The 9,736-nt window shown below is 37.2% G+C and overlaps 1 non-coding gene and 1 pseudogene across 1 annotated transcript; one reads left to right on the top strand and one right to left on the bottom strand.

Moving 5' to 3' along the window:
* Positions 1-1,610: 1,610 nt before the first annotated feature.
* On the top strand, positions 1,611-5,330 carry LOC129892859 (protein TIC 214-like; annotated as a pseudogene).
* On the bottom strand, positions 3,846-3,917 carry TRNAN-GUU (transfer RNA asparagine (anticodon GUU)). The gene has a single exon. It is a non-coding gene; the product is annotated as a tRNA-Asn (tRNA).
* Positions 5,331-9,736: the final 4,406 nt, after the last annotated feature.

Here is a 9,736-nt window from a genome sequence, read left to right as displayed (position 1 = left end):
GATCAGCAAGGACCACCTTACAAGGCTACATACTTCTGGGTGACCGATAGCGAAGTAGTACCATGAGGGAAGGGTAAAAAGAACCCCCATCAGGAGTTAAATAGAACATGAAACCGTAAGCTCCTAAGCAGTGGGAGGATCAAAGGCTCTGACCGTATGCCTGTTGAAAAATGAGCCAGCGACTCATAGGCAGTGGCTTAGTTAAGAGAACCCACCAAACATGTAGCGAAAATGAGTCTTCATAATACAATTGTCACTTCTTATAGACCTGAACCTGGGTGATATATCCATGACCAGGATGAAGCTTGGGTGAAACTAAGTGGTGGTCCAAACCGACTGATGTTGAAGAATCAGCGGATGAGTTGTGGTTAGGGGTGAAATGCCACTCGAACCTAGAGCTAGCTGGTTCTCCCCAAAATGCATTGAGGCGCAGCAGTTGATTAGAAATTTAGAGGTAAAGCACTATTTTGGTACAGGTCGCGAGAGCGGTACCAAATCGAGGCAAACTCTAAATACTAAATATGACCTAAAAATAACAGGGGTCAAGGTCGGCTAATAAGATGATGGGGGATAAGCTTTATCGTTGAGAGGGAAATAGCCCAGATCACCAGCTAAGGCCCCTAAATGACCGCTCAGATAAAAGGAGGTAGGGATGCAGAAACAGCCAAGAGGTTTGCCTAGAAGCAGCCACCCTTGAAAGAATGCATAATAGCTCACTGATCGAGCGCTCTTGTACCGAAGATGAATGGAGCTAAGGGATCTACCAAAGTTGTGGGATGTAAAAATACATAGGTAGGGGAGCATTCCTCCTTAGAGGGAAGCCTCCGCGTGAGTGGTGGTGGACGAAGCGGAAGAGAGAATATCGGCTTAAGTAACGCAAACATTGGTGAGAATCCAATTCCCCAAAAACCTAAGGGTTCCTCCGCAAGTTTCTTCCACGGAGGGTGAGTTAGGGCCTAAGATTAGGACGAAAGGCGTAGTCAATGGACAACAGGTAAATATTCATATACTACCCCTTATTAGTCCCGAGGGATAGAAGAGGCTAGGTTAGCCGAAAGATAGTTATCGGTTCAAGAACGTAAGGTGTCCCTGGTAAGAAAGGGTAGAGAAAATACCTCGAGCCAATGTTCGAATACTAGGTGTTATGGTGCTGAAGTAACCCATGCCATACTCCAAGGAAAAGCTCGAACGACTTTCAGCAAGAGGGTACCTATACCCGAAACCGATACAGGTGAGTAGGTAAAGAATACCTAGGGGCGCCAGACAACTCTCTCTAGGGAACTCGGCAAAATTAGTCCCGTAACTTCAGGAGAAAGGGTGCCTTCTCACAAAAGAGGTTGCAGTGAACAGGCCCGCGCGACTGTTTACCAAAACACATGTCTCCACAAAGTCGTAAGACCATGTATGGAGGCTAACACCTGCCCAGTGCCGGAAGGTCAAGGAAGTTGGTGACCTGATGACAAGGGAGCCAGCGACCAAAGCCTCAGTGAACGGCTGTCGTAACTATAACGGTCCTAAGGTAGCAAAATTCCTTATCGAGTAAGTTCTGACCCACACAAAAGGCATAACAATCTAGGCACTGTCTCAGAGAGAGGCTCGATGAAATAGACATGTCTGTGAAGATGCAGACTACCTTCACCTGGACAGAAAGACCCTATGAAGCTTCACTGTTCCCTGGGATTGGCTTTGGGCCTTTCCTGCACAGCTTAGGTAGAAGGCAAAGAAGGCCTCCTTTCGAGGGGGCCCGAGCCATCAGTGAGATACCACTCCAGAAGGGCTAGAATTCTAACCTTGTGTCAGGACCTACGGGCCAAGGGACAGTCTCAAGTAGACAGTTTCTATGGGGCATAGGCCTACCAAAAGGTAACAGAGGCATGCAAAGGTTTCCTCTGGACAGACGGAGATTGGCCCTTGAGTGCAAAGGTAGAAGGGAGCTTGACTACAACACCCACCCGTCGAGCAGGGACGAAAGTCGGCCTTAGTGATCCGATGGTACCGAGTAGGAGGGCCATCTCTCAGTGGATAAAAGTTACTCTAGGGATAACAGGTGCCCCAGAGCTCACATTGACGGGAAGGTTTGGCACCTCGATGTCGGTTTTTCTCCACCTAGGGCTATAGTATGTTCCAAGGGTTGGGCTGTTCGCCCATTAAAGCAGTACATGAGATGGATTCAAAATGTTGTGAGACAGTTTATTCCATATCCATTGTGAGCATTACACCATTGAAAGGACCTTTCCCTAGTCTGAGAGGATCGGAAAGGATGCACCTCTTGTGTACCAGTTATCGTGCCCATGGTAAATGTGGGGTAGCCAAGTGCAGAGTGGATAACTGCTGAAAGTATCTAAGTAGTAAGCCCACCCCAAGATTAGTGCTCTCCTATTCTAACTTTCCCAGAGCTTCCGGTAGCACAACCAAGACAGCGACGGGTTCTCTGCCCCTACGGGGATGGAACGACAGAAGTTGTTTTGAGAATTCAAGAGAAGGTCACGGCGAGATAAGCTATTTATCATTCTGATAGGTGTTAAGTGAAAGTGCAGTGATGTAGCTGAGGCATCCTAACAGACCGGTAGACTTGAACCTTATTCCTACATGACTTAATCAATTTGATCAAGCATTCACCATCTATTTTCATTGTTCAAATCTTTGACAACACAAAAAACCATTGTTCAACTCTTTGACAACATGAAAAAAACAAAGCTCTACCCTCCCTCTCTATCTATCCAAGGGATGGAAGGGCAGAGGCCTTTGATGTCCCCTCTAGTCAAGAATTAGGGCCTCACAATCACTAGCCAATATGTTTTTTTCTCATCCCTTTCTTCGTTTATGGTTTGATATTCTAGTGTCTTAGGCGTAGAGGAACCACACCAATAAATCCCAAACTTGGTGGTTAAACACTACTGTGGTGATGATATTGTAGGGGAGGTCCTGCAGAAAAATAGTTCGATGCCAGGATGATAAAAAGCTTAACACCTCTCATTCTTATTAATTTTTCAATATGAAAATGAAAAATCAAAAGGTCGTTTTATTCAAAACCCCAATTGTGAAATCGCTTCTCTCCCACTTCACACCTCAGAACGCACCCTTCTTATAGACTTATAGAGATAAACGCGCTTTCACATCTTCTTAACCCAAAATGGTTTGGGAGAGAAAAGGTTCCTTTTTTTTAGGGTACTCCCAAGAACAGATCCAGTGGAGATGGGGTGGGGCATGTAGCTTAGAGGATTAGAGCAGGAGGCTATGAACCACAGTGTCGAGGGTTCGAATCCCTCCTCGCCCACAACCGGCCCAAAAGGGAAGTACATTTCCCTCCAGGGTAGGAAAATTATGATCAGGATAATGAACCAAAATCTATGGAACTTGGGTGTGGGTCTTTTGTCGAAATGAAATGGCTTTTCTTTTTATCTTTTTATTTATCGTGAATGGGGGAATCATTACACAGATGCGTATTTTTTTATTTTATGCCTCGTAACTCTTCCTTAGTCAGGCTTGGGCAGAAAAGCAGAGCAAGTATTAGTAGCATAACAAAAAAGGCTTCCTCGTCATTAATATCTTTGCTCACGGCAATTGTGAACTCTTAGGAGAATTGATGACTGCATCAAAGATGCAGTGCTAGTAAATTTGAGACTTCTTAATTGTCTAGTTGTAAAAAGCCTCAGGGCAATGGAACAAAGGATTATCTTAGACCTAGATCGAGGTATTGATGGTGATTTTCTAATTTCCAAGAACAGAACATGATACGATGAGATAGAATGCAATAGAAACAAAGACAGAGAATGGGTTACCTAGTCTTAACAAGCAAAGCGAGCCCCTTTATTCTGAATTCTTTAATTCAGAATCAATCAAATCTCCTCAAGTAGGATTCAAACCTACGACCAATTGGTTAACAGCCGACCGCTCTACCACTGAGCTACTGAGGAACAACAGGATATTCGATCTCATAGAATTTAATTTCTGTTCCCAACCCATGACCAATATGAGCTTGAATCCTTCGTAACTCCCAAAACTTCTTCGTAGTGGCTCCCTTACATGCCTCATTTTAGTGGGAACCTCAAAGTGGCTTTATTTCATTATATTCTATCCATATCCCAATTTCATTCATTTAATATCCCTTTGGTGTCATTGATATAACAGATGTCATTTCTAGTCTTTCTCTTTCTATTTCTTTTCTTTATATGGAAAGTTCAAAAATCATCATATAATAATCCAAAAATTGCAATAGAAAAGAAATAACAGAGGTTTGTGATGATTTTTCAATCTTTTCTACTAGGTAATCTAGTATCCTTATGTGTGAAGATAATTAATTCGGTCGTTGTAGTCGGACTCTATTATGGATTTATGACCACATTCTCCATAGGGCCCTCTTATCTCTTCCTTCTCCGAGCTCTGGTTATAAAAGAAGGAACCGAGAAGAAGGTATCAGCAACAATTGGTTTTATTATGGGACAGCTCATGATGTTCATATCGATCTATTATGCGCCTCTGCATATAGCATTGGGTATACCTCATACTATAATTGTCCCTGCTCTACCATATCTTTTATTTCATTTCTTCTAGAACAATCACAAATACTTTTTTGATTATGGATCTACTACCAGAAATTTAATGCGTAATCTAAGCATTCAATGTGTATTCCTGAATAATCTCATTTTTCAATTATTCAACCATTTTATTTTACGAAGTTCAATGTTAGCCAGATTAGTCAAAATTTATCTCTTTCGATGCAATAACAAGATCTTATTTGTAATAAGTAGTTTTGTTGGTTGGTTAATTGGTCACATTTTATTCATGAAATGGCTTGGATTGGTATTAATCTGGATACGACAAAATCATTCTATTAGATCTAATAAGTACCTTGTATTAGAATTAAGAAATTCTATGGCTCGGATCTTTAGTATTCTCTTATTTATTACTTGTGTCTACTATTTAGGCAGAATACCCTCACTCATTCTTACCAAGAAACTGAAAGAAGCCTCAAAAACAGAAGAAAGAGTGGAAAGTGAGGAAGAAAGAGATGTAGACATAGAAACTGCTTCCGAAATGAAGGGACTAAACAGGAACAAAAAGGATCTACTGAAGAAGATCCTTATCCTTCTCCTTCCCTTTTTTCGGAAGAAGGGTGGGATCCGGACAAAATCGATGAAACGAAAGAAATTCGAGTGAATGGAAAGGACAAAATAAAGGATAAATTCCACTCTCACCTTACAGAGATAGGTTATAACAATATTAATACTAGTAATTGTCCAATTTATAATTATCAGGATTCTTATCTGAATAATAATAACACGAAGAATCTAGAAAATTTGAAATTGCAATTGCTTGATAAAAAATGAAAATCAAGACCTCTTTTGGTTTCAAAAACCTCTTGTGAGTCTTCTTTTCGATTACCATTTCATTACATAAAAAATAATCGATTTGAGCAGGCCGTAAGAAATAAAATATCACAATATTTTTTTGACACATGTAAAAGTGATGGAAACAAAGAATATCGTTTACATACCCACCAAATTTATCAACTTTTTGGAAAATGATAAAAAGAAAGATACCCCTATTGTCACTCCAAAAAATGCTCCCTAATGAACTAGACAATCAGTGGGTTTCTATCAACAGAGAAAAAAAGTAATAATCTGAATAAGAATTTTTAAATCGACTTGAAATTCTAGACAAGAAATCTCTTTTTCTGAATATACTCAAAACAAGGATGAGATTGTGCAATGATGATACTAAAAAAGAATACGTGCCTAAAATGTATGATCCTTTGTTAAATGGACCATATCGAGGAACAATGAAAAAAGGGGTTCCATCTTCAATAATAAACAATATTTTGCTAGAAAATTGGAAGGAGAGAGTTAGACTAAATAGAATTCATACTATCTTTCTTCCGAATATTGATTACCAAGAATTTGAGTACCAAGAATTTGAACAAAAAACGTATACTGTTGATAAAAAAGCATTATCAACAGAAATTGATGAGTTCTTGACTTTAATCAATGAATTTGGTAACGAACCAAAATCGAGTTTAAATTTGAAAGGCCTTTCTTTATTTTCAGACCAAGAATAGGGAAGAGCGAATTCAGAAAAAAGAACAAAATTTATAAAAATTGTGTTTAATGCAATTGATCCTAATGAGACAAAATCGGGAAACATTGATTGGAATAAACGAAATAAGTAAAAAAGTACCTCGGTGGTCACATAAATTAATCACCGAATTGGACCAACAAATGGGTGAATTTCAAGATCGCGCATTAATGGATCATCAACTTCGTTCAAGAAAAGCCAAACGTGTAGTTATTTTTACTGACAACAATGCCACTAACAATCTTGAAGAGGAAGTGGCTTTAATAAGATATTCGCAATAATCAGATTTTTGGCGAGGTCTAATTAAAGGTTCTATGCGTGCTCAAAGGCGCAAAACATTTATTTCTAAACTCTTTCATGCAAATGTGCATTCTCCCTTTTTTCTCGATAGAATAATCCCCCTCCATCTTTTTTTTTTTGATTTCTCTGAACGGATTAAACCAATTTCTTAAAATTGGGCAGGTAAAGAGGGAAAATTCAAGATTCTAGAGTCTAGAGAAGAACAAACAAAAAGAGAAGAAAAAAAAGAAAAGGACAAAAAAGAGGAGAACAAAAGAAAGGAAAAAGCACGGATAGCGATCGCAGAAGCCTGGGATAGCATTCCTTTTGCACAACTAATAAGAGGCTACATGATAATAACTCAATCAATTCTTCGAAAATAAATTTTATTACCTTCATTGATAATAGCCAAAAATATAGGGTGTATGTTATTCTTGCAACTTCCTGAATGGTCTGAATATTTGCAGGAATGGAGTCGCGAAATATAGATTAAATATACTTATAATGGTGTTCAATTATCAGAAACAGAATTTTCTAAAAATTGGTTGAGAGACGGGATTCAGATCAAAATTTTATTTTCTTTTTGTCTAAAACCTTGGCATATATCTAAACTGTACCCCTCCCGCGGAGAGCTAATGAAAAAGAAAAAATAAAAAATAAAAAGATGATTTTTGTTTTTTAATAGTTTGGGGAATGGAAGCTGAACTTCCCTTTGGTTCTCCCCGAAAGCGCCCTTCCTTTTTTGAGCCCATTTTTAAGAAACTCAAAAAAAAATGGAAAATTAAAAAAGAAATATTTTATAACTCTAAAAATTGTAAAAGGAAAAATAAAATTATTTATAAGAGTTTCAAAAGAAACCAAAAAATGGCTTATCAAAAGTATTGGATTTCTCAAAAAAATAAAAAAATAAAAAGAACTTTCAAAAGTGCATCCAAATGTATTATTTAGATTCAAAGAAACATCTGAATCGAATGAAACAAAAAAAGAAAAAGATTATCTATTCATGATAAAATTTTGGGAATCCCATAAAGATTATGACCAGCATCAGATCGATTCTTTTTTGAATCTCTATACGTGCAATTCCCTCGATGCCAGAGGACGTTCTCATATTATTTTGTACATAATTCTTGATACATTCTCTTTTTTTTTATCTTCTTGTAAACCTTCAGAATAATTTTTGGGCTGTGAAATCCAAAGGGAATGATGACCTTGGATTGTACCCAGTCTGAAATCAAGTGAATTTATTTTTTGTCCTATAATCCCCCGCTATTATACATATCACGATACGTCATAGCTGTAGATTTTTTCCATCTCATTTTTTTAACGAATACATCTCGCCATATTCATCATCTAAAGATATATGTTTCATTACAATAGTTATATGATAGGTCAATCTTTTTATCGGAAAACTACGTCATCAGGCTCGAGGTTTCAATTTCTTCACAATAGTACCTTCATTGACTTTGGCTTTACTAATGACTAAATTGGTTTCGCTGGAACCCATATTGTAACTAGCATTTGCTGCTGCAGAATAAATCAATTTCAAAATGGGATAACACGCTTGATAGGACATGAGTTCTAGTATCATAAGCATTTCCTCATAGGAACGTCCGCGAATTAGATCAATTACTCTTCGTGTTTTGTCAGCAGACATAGATATATGTTCACCTAAAACATATACTTCTGTTTTTTTCTTCTTTAGCATAAGGTTTTCCTCTTACTACTGAATCATAAGCATCTAGATTTTTTTATTAATACTAGAACTCATGTCCTATCAAGCGTGTTATCCCATTTTGAAATTGATTTATTCTGCAGCAGCAAATGCTAGTTACAATATGGGTTCCAGCGAAACCAATTTAGTCATTAGTAAAGACAAAGTCAATGAAGGTACTATTGTGAAGAAATTGAAACCTCGAGCCTGATGACGTAGTTTTCCAATAAAAAGATTGACCTGTCATATAACTATTGTAATGAAACATATATCTTTAGATGATGAATATGGCGAGATGTATTCGTTAAAAAATGAGATGGAAAAAAAATCTACAGCTATGACGTATCGTGATATGTATAATAGTGGGGGATTATAGGACAAAAATAAATCCACTTGGTTTCAGACTGGGTACAACCCAAGGTCATCATTCCCTTTGATAGGACATGAGTTCTAGTAACAACAAATTCAATAAATCTAAGTGTAGTGCTTGGTGTATTGATTTGTTTTGGAAAGGGAGTGTGTGCGAGTTGTTTATTTTAAGAATAGGCCGGACCAACCAACTGTACCCTTTTCTATTATAAGTAGGAAAGAGAGGCGCATGATCTCGCGAACTACTTCTGTATAAATTTCGAAATTATATGTAAGAACCATAGCATTTCACGATTCATTGGTAAATCTATTTTGATTCTCTACTAACCAATAATGTGGAACTATTAAAATGGTTAAAACAAACTGTTTGAAGTCTAGACGCAGCATGGTACTTTTTCTACCACTATGTTAATATAGAGGTGGTTTTCAAAATAAATATTTTATCGATATAGGATACTCATAGTGATAAAATAATTTTAACCGCTTATTGTCAATTGTAAAAATAGAGATTTTACCCTATTTATCTAATGCTGAATCGACGACCTATTCTAAGTAAGAAGAACTTTTTGGATTTAAAAAAAAAACTTTGCTGATAATTACATATTTTTGAGTTTGTTAGAAGAGTCCTCCGAATATTTTGGTCTTACATTAGTTTCGATATCTTTTTGGAATATGAACAAAGAAGAGAAGATAGGCTCATTACATTCATAAAAAATGAGAATTTACCTTAAGTAATTAAGTAATTGAGCGTGAGAGCCAAATGAATCGAAAGATTCATGTTTGGTTTAGGAAGGGATTATGGAATTTTGGAAAGAAATGAAAAAATAATCTACTTTCATTAAGTGATTTATTAGATAATCGAAAACAGAGGATCTTGAATACTATTGAAATTCAGAGGAACTGCATGGGGGGGCTATTGAACAACTCGAAAAATCTCGTTCTCTCTTACGGAAAGTAGAAACCAAAGCCGAGCAGTTTCGAGTGAATGGATACTCCAAAATAGAACGAGAAAAATTGAATTTGATTAATTCAACTTATAAGACTTTGGAACAATTAGAAGATTACAAAAACGAAATGATTCAGCTTGAATAGCAAAGGGCGATTAATCAAGTCAGACAATGGGTTTTCCAACAAGCCTTACGAGGAGCTCTAGGAACTCTAAATAGTTGTTTGAACAACGAGTTACATTTACGTACCATTAGTGCCAATATTGGCATGTTGGGAACAATGAAAGAAATAACTGATTAGTCTTTCTACTGTAGGTATTATTTTTTCTTTTCAAAAAAGAATAAAAAAAGAATC

Source organism: Solanum dulcamara, chromosome 1, assembly GCF_947179165.1.
Source record: "Solanum dulcamara chromosome 1, daSolDulc1.2, whole genome shotgun sequence".
NCBI classification, from domain to species: Eukaryota; Viridiplantae; Streptophyta; class Magnoliopsida; order Solanales; family Solanaceae; genus Solanum; species Solanum dulcamara.
The sequence above is the reverse complement of the archived record's forward strand: the minus strand, read 5'-3'. Positions and strand labels throughout refer to the sequence as shown.